Raw genomic sequence first — 7,855 nt, 5'->3', positions numbered from 1 at the left:
TTGACCTTAACTATAAACACACCCTTCCTGTGATCATGTCCAGCATATAGTACATGCTCAATATGTATTCAGGGAAAGGATCTTATGGAATGAAAGGAACTTTTGGGGGCTATTACCTGTACCACTCCAACAGAAGATCTCACTTCAGCCTAAATTGAAATTCCTCAGGAAGTGTGTATAGTAAGATTCTGAGAGCCTTTGAGCTTTGAGCCTGGGAGGATTTGGTGACACGTCAGATACAATTTATGATTCATGAATTTAAGTTGGTTTTGGGGATTCAGTATGAGAGAGCTGAATCTTTTTGGATTAATAGTTCTTTTCTCTGTGACAGCTATCATTTACAGTCATGGCCCAGGGTAAAAACCACTGCATGGGAAGCAGAGGGCTTTGGTATTTGAAAAGATTATGATGGATTATTTCTGTCTTGCCATCTTTTTCCTTCCCAAGATGGCAGAACAAAATTAAGTCCCCCTGTATTTTGAATAAATGTCTCTTTTTAAGAAGAATAGAAATGGCCTTAGGGAGGTGCTGCCTATGGTTATGCTTAGCACACTGATTTGCACAAGATGTTGAGGTAAAAACAGAAAGAAACTTTCCACATATAGTATAGGAACCAAAAGTAAGATTTTCATAACAAGGACTATATATCACTGCAGATTATTCATCCTTGACAGACTAAATTAAATAAACCTGAGGCAATTATCCTGATAATGCAAGGTAGGAAGATCTGGGGGCAAATCTTGGTTTTCCTATTTCTGAAATTCAGTTTCAGTTTTTCCACTTACTGGTTGGGAGATCTTGGCCAGGTTGATATCTTTTTAAGTTTCTCCAACTATAAGAGAAGGGTGTTAAAACTAAATTGTCTCTGTTCCTTGAACATTCATTTCTCACTAAGCCTCCATGAGATGCCATCAGGTCAGAGGCACCCATTTGATGAAAGAGGAAAGCAAAACTCCCTTTATATGTCATTGGGAAGAAAGAGTTCATAGTGACAGCTGGCTAATTGTATGTACCCATCTAAGCAAGCCTCCCATCCATGCAGGACTGTTGGGAGCTAAATTGTATACCCCCCAAAATCATATAGTGGAACCTAACCCCCCCAGTATACTTCAGAATGAGTCTGGATTTGGAGACGGGGTCTCTAAAGAGGAAATTAAGTTCAAGTGAGGTCCTTTGGGTAAGCCCTAATCAATTCTGACTGCTGTCCATATAAAAAGACAAAATTGGGACACGGACACACAGAGAAAGAAGACCACGTGCCTAAGTGCTCAGTCCTTGACACAGAAGTTGGACATATATTTACTCATTATTTGGTTGGGGAGGAGAGGAGAAAACAGCCATGAAGATGCTGGAGGTTCACTAGTGAGTAAGGGCAATGTGATCGCTCCCCTGTATTTATCTTCTGGTGGTACGTGAGGCCAGCAGCCTTCATGATTGCTGAGAAGGGAAAACAGACCAATGAGAGAAGGCATAGCAGGCTGAACTAATTTATCCCGAGGGTTTGGGGAAGGCTTGTCTAAAGAAGCTGCAAGGAGAGAGGGAAGAATAAGTAAGGAAAGAGGAGGAGGTATTTAAGGCAGGGAGAGGCTATCCTATGTGAAGGTGGGAAGGTTTGACCAAGGATCTGAAAAGCAGTATAGTGTGGCGCAGTGCTGAGAGCAAGAAGCAGGAATGTGAAAGTTGAATCTAGTGAGTTAGAAAGATCAGCAGCTTAATGCTTTTCATAAGAGGAAGAATCCCAGACTGCGGGCTCTTCTAGACCCTATCATTCATTCTCTAATCTCTGAGAGGAATAGCCAAGGGATGCTCATGCCAACCACGTGCATTTTTATAGAATTCATGGGGAGAACTTTTGCTCTGGATTTTCCTTTTCATATTTCCTGGGGAACTGGCTGGTGCAACTTAAATGAAATGTAAAAATTAGGAAATTTCCTCCACTCTTCCAGGTCTGACTTGAAGTTCTCCCCACTCCCCAGAGTACACTTTGCCTGTGAAGGATGGTATCCAAATGAGAGAAGGGTTAGAAGAAATTGCAGGAGCAGTAGACAGTTTTGTTTTGAGAAAATGAGAAATGGAGAGGGAAAAGATCAGTTTAAAAGGCTCTTCTTTCAGGCAACTTTAAATTGTCCTTTCTCCAGTCCTGCCATGGTTGCATGGTACAGAGTTTTTAGGGAGGGAAGAGGGAGGGAGGTGTCTGTCTGCACTCTGCCTCTACAAAGCTTTCTGTTCCTAGTGTCTATCATTTCTGCAGTGGCTACAGGGTCTTTTCCCCAATTCCTCCCTTAGTATCATTACTCTTCCCAAAACTCCTCCCCAACGGGGTCATTGGCAGTTATGGAATGTGTGAGAGATTGGGTATGAATCCCTGCTAGTCTTTAAAGTGCAAAGTTTTTCTGGGGGAAAACAAAGTGCTGTTGTGAATAAAGCTTTCAGAGTTTGGGGATTGGGAAAGTGTATTTCACTAAATTATAAAAATATGCATTCATCTGCATAGGGAGTATTTGAGGCTACCATACCTACTGAAAAATTGTTAGATGTCCAGAAAATGTGAACTGTTGTGTCGTGTGTTCAGAATAGCACCTTGGGGGCCAAACACAAATCCCAACACAACATTTGTGGATCATCAGGAATGGCTCAGCCCCACCAGATGTCCTGGGTTACACGATTTCCATAAACTTGGACTGAAGTTAGGGGAAAATTTCCCAGGCCTCAATACAGAAGGAAAAAAAAAAAAAGGAAAGATGCTGTTTCTCAAATCAACCCAATGCCAGCTTGCTCTCTGCAGCAGTCTAAAAATCTATTACTAGACAAAACAAAATCTAACTAGAAAGATGAATCTGCTTCTAGCAAAAACTTGTTATTCACTCCAAAGTCAAAGTTATGAATGACTTCATTCATTCAATAAAGCTCTATTGACTTTTGGATGGTCCAGTGTTTTTCATTGTCTACAAAACGGCTTGTCTCAATTTATGTTCCTAGTGGGAAGCTAACTGTAATTTACATTGTCTGTCTGGGGAAATGGAATAGAATGCAGATATCTGTAGAGTGGTTATTTGAATCTTTGTACAGAGAGAGACCAATACTTCACAGGGTGGACTGATGGATTCTGAAAACAGGCTTGGACAAATCTCCCAAAGGTAAAAATGGCACCAATATATTCTTGTATGTTAAAAGCAGAATTAGGGAAAAGACACTTTTGTACTAGTTTCTTCTTGCTACCATGGATTTCTATTCTCAGGAATTAATCAAATTGAGAATCCAAAAGAAATCCTGTAGGAATAGATTCTACACTGAGAAGCACTTTGTATTAGGTTACACTACCATGTCTTTGACCTATTTTACTTTTGGGGACAAAGAGGGCGCAGTGTGTGAGTTTGGGAGTAGATGCATCAAAGTATGGCTCTTCCTTTATTGCTGTTCCCAATGTAAGATCTTGTTATACTACTAAAAAAGTCAGATTTTTTTTTTCCAAGTAAGTGAACCAGAAATATTTGTATTTAGTAAGCAAGGAGCAAGTGAAACAGAGGATTAATTTGTGCTTTAAAACTTCACATTATCATCAGTTTCCATTTTCTAACCATGCACTTCTTATTTTTTGGACACTACAGATACCAAAGGAAACCTATACTGACTGCAGCCCCCTGCCTGGGGTAGATGTAAGCAATTTGGGCAATCTCTCTTCTGTTTACAACTCAAGTTTTACATATTACCACAGCTGAGATTCCACACAGAGGCCCCAGGGCTTGGGAGGTTTATCAAATGGCTCTCATAAGCTTGCAAGCTTCGTTTTTCTCACCAGGGTGGTACTTCCCCAGAGATTACATTGAAAGGCTAGTAAATAAATAAATAAATAAATAAATAAATACAATTGGGAGCAAAGTGTTCTGGGACCCCTAGCCTCCTTGAATTACTCAGCCTCTCCCTCCTGTCTTTTCACAAAACCATGCTCTATCTTCTCTTCTGTGTCAGCTTCCTATGTAGTTACTCTGTATTTTTGGTAGTCTCTTCCCTGTCACAGGAATGTCTCCAGAATCTCCAGTTTCTCTGGGAAGATTTCTTCCATGTCCTCCAAAGCTCTGTGATCAGGGGTATTTGCCCCCTCTGCTCAAGATGCCTCCCTCTGGATGTTCACTTGGTAAACACTCACTTCATCTTTTAATCCTGAGCTTAAATTGTGAGATTTGAAGTTTGAGTTCTCAGCCTGACCCCATTCTTCTTCCTTGTGGTTTCGTGCCACCATTTCAACCTTTTGGTGATGCTTCACATCCTGGGTGGTCGTTTACGGAGTTGTCTGTCTTCCTCTGTGCTCTGGAGAGCATAAGCACAGTAGGCTCATTTTCATGCCCCTAGTTTTTGACATAGAAAAGGTAAAATGTCCCTGAAAAGAAAGAATTGTTCAATACTGGATATCTACGTAAGTAGATAACATTGTGCTTTCCAAGAATTTTTAATAATATGGAAAAATGGTTATTTTTTGTGCGTGACAGAAAAAAAAACCCACTATATAAAACTATATATATCAGGATTCTAATTCTGTATACATAAAGACATCTATTTTTATAACTATATGTATATATACATATATAATAACTATATGCACAGAGAGATAAAAGACTAGAAGAAGATATACCAAAATCTCACTTGTTTTTTTTGGAATTGTGGAATTATGTGCTATTTTTCTTAATACATATTTTTCTCCAGATTCTCTATAGTAAATATGTATTGCTGTTATAATCAGAAAGAAAAAAATAGCATTTCAAAATGAATGGCAGATAGGAACTGTCTTCTGATGTTGGCGGGGGAGCCACACTTAAACCAGTTAGAATAACATTAGGTGAAATCAAGCATTCTTTTAAGTGTGTAATGTTCTAACAAGAAAGAAAATTATATGGAATCATACACTTCAGTTAAAAGTCATAGTCTCCTTCTTTTCAGTTTCTTCAGTAGAATGGAAGATACTTAAACCAGTTTGCCTCTTAGAAAATAGAGAAGAATATATTTTTTAATTAAGGGCTATTGAGATCACAAAGATGCGAGATTAGGTATAAAACTTTCCGCTTTAACAGTTCTCTGGGGATTGTATCCTCCCTGTACCCCATACTCTGGAATGATTGACAGGAAAATTAAGATTAGATAAGAAATCAGAACAAATCTTTGCCTTGAATAATGTGGAATAGCTTTAAAATATAGATCAGAGATGTTATTAAAACGTGTGGCTAAGGATTACAAAAGAAAAACACCAAGGCAGCATTTTTCCTCTTACTTACGCCTATTGCATTAATTCCATGTTAACAAACGTTTTGTGGAAAGGCCCATGAAAGATCCTAGACAGGTCAGGAAACCTACTCTTTTCCATGCTTCCCACTCTCGGGAAAGAACTAAACGATCAACCAAATGAGAAGGCCAGCCCGGCCCTCTGAGAGCCTCTTCCGCTAAAAGAGTTTAGGGGTTGATTAATCTTGGGTCTTAGAATCCGACAGCCAGGGTTTCATCCGTAATGACCGGTGAACTGAAACTCAGCTTCTCCATGTGAAAAACGAAGATCTACCTGTTGTGCCCAAGGTACAACAGAGAGACCACCCAGGAGCCAAGCACCAATGCAGTCACTCTAGGGTTTATTTGACAAGCTTAAGCTTGGGTCCAAGTATACCTGACGCAGCAGAGTTGGGACTTGGACCCTGAACCAGACTACAGTCAGAGCTTTTAAAGGCAGAGTAGGGGTGGGCTCTGCAGTGGGTGAGAACAAAGGGGGATATTCACAAGGACTATCAGGGTAAAGAAGACTGTCAGGATATTGAAGGCCTGGTTACTATCAGGCCAAGGCCGTTTTTCCCTCTAATGAGGCACTAGCATGAAGACAGTTGGGAGTTTCCTGGTGGAATGTCACATTCCTCCTATCAAGCATCCTTGTTAGTGAGATTTAGCACTGGGACAGTTGTAAACGGAGAGAGACTCCTGTCTTGCAGGATTGTGATTTTTTACAAGGTAACTATTTGTTCACATATACTACCGAGAGGAGGGGAGCGGGTGGAGAAGGGGTACAAGGTGCCAGCTTTTGCTTTGTCGAGATGGCTGTACTTATGTCAGGGCTAGACTCAAGGTGGGTACAGCCTTGTTTTTCTTGGCCTCCACACTACCTACTCATAAAGTTATTAAAGTTTACATGAAATAATACAGGTCAAGTGCTTAGGACATCTGGAATATGCCTCGTGTTTCATGTGGAGCAATACATGATCTACTCAGACTCCCTCCCCCCCACCCCACCATTTTTAAACAATTTTTTCTTCTGCAGCTTCACTGTCTTCCATTGGTTTGTATGCAGATGTTGTCACAAACTTTGAAAAATTGTCCTCTGTTTTTCCCTCTCTTTGGCTTGCTGTTATTTCCATGTATTAATCTCAGGTTTAGGCCTTACATTAGACCCCTGTAACTCAGATGCCTCACTGCAGGCATCCCTCTCTGTGCTTCTTTTTCTCCCTTCTGTCTCAAGGGACAAACTGACTTTTGGGGTATGTGTTCTACATGCCTGATCCAGATTTTGCCTGCAGACCATTTTATAAGTGAACAACTCTAAATTTTAGTCATGTAGACATCAGGTTAAAATTCTGCCACATACTAGCTGGTTTCAGGTAAGTTACTTCCATCTCTGAGGCTGAGTACCCGTTTTTATCATTCTCTAATGTAGGGACAATAAGATTCACCTCCTGGGGGCAATCAAGAGGATTAAATGTAAATGATCTATGTGAGGCTCCTAGGGGGGAGCTATATACAGTGCTTTTCCCACCGTATTCCTTCAGAAGTCATTATGGTAAATGGTTTGTTTTCCTTCCCCCATGACTACCCCGTTTTCTGTTTATTATATTAGTGAGACAGGCTAATAAGAAGACTGATGCAATAAAATACCGCTTAATTCAGGACAGCCCCCTTATTAGGAATTCACAACCATTCTGTCAGGGCCCAGGCTAAAATTTACCGTGTCATTTAATCCCATGGACAAAGAGGGAGGCCAAGGAGGGAAGGAGAAAAGTGGCGATGTCTGAGCCACATTGTGCCTGGAGCTACTTCGGTGAGGTGCAGGAGACTGGTTTTGCTGCATAAAAAGTAGCATGTAACTGACAATGGGATATGTTGGGGAGGCTATTGCATTTATTAGGAAAGAAAAAAAGACAACTTTTTAATGTCCTATGTATGGCTTCCAGATGGACTTATTGGAGGTAACATTTTCCTGAGTATAAATGTTCCACAAACTCCACAAGCTTGGTGACTGTACCAAAGCCTTTTGTTTCCAGGTATGTCACATACCACCCTTACAACTACCCTATTACATGAACTTCACATTTCCTCACATTAGCTTTTGAGCTAAACACCGAGTTTGTTAGTAGATTTTACATTCGCCTTCTCTGTTTTATTGCTGAGGAAAGAATGAGATTGGAATCTCCTCCACAGAATCTTTAAAACTTCCATTTTCTGAGCAGGTAACAGTAAGGAGAGTATAGAGGGAATTGAAGATTAGAATTAAAGTTTAGCCTGATGTGAACAGTTTTGATGTGTAGCCCACAGATCTCCAGCAAAGAAAGCTTCTTAACAGGGAGGAGAGAAGTGCATTTTAAGACATAAAGAAAGCTTCCAATGTCATCGCCCATTAGCTCTCCTTGGCGTTACTTATTCTGCCTTATCCACATGCCCTGTGACCTCCAGCCTCTGCCCTCACTGTTCCTCTCTCCACTTTAGGAGGATCCTGGACAGAGGAAGAGGAAGCTAAAAGTGAAGGCCCCTTAATGGTCACCCAGTTACAGAGCTTTATGGTGTCAGGCAAATGACTATTCCTAGGGACTTTAGTTATCTTATCTGTAAA

This window comes from Mustela nigripes, chromosome 2 (assembly GCF_022355385.1).
Source record: "Mustela nigripes isolate SB6536 chromosome 2, MUSNIG.SB6536, whole genome shotgun sequence".
Lineage (NCBI taxonomy): Eukaryota > Metazoa > Chordata > Mammalia > Carnivora > Mustelidae > Mustela > Mustela nigripes.
The sequence above is the reverse complement of the archived record's forward strand: the minus strand, read 5'-3'. Positions refer to the sequence as shown.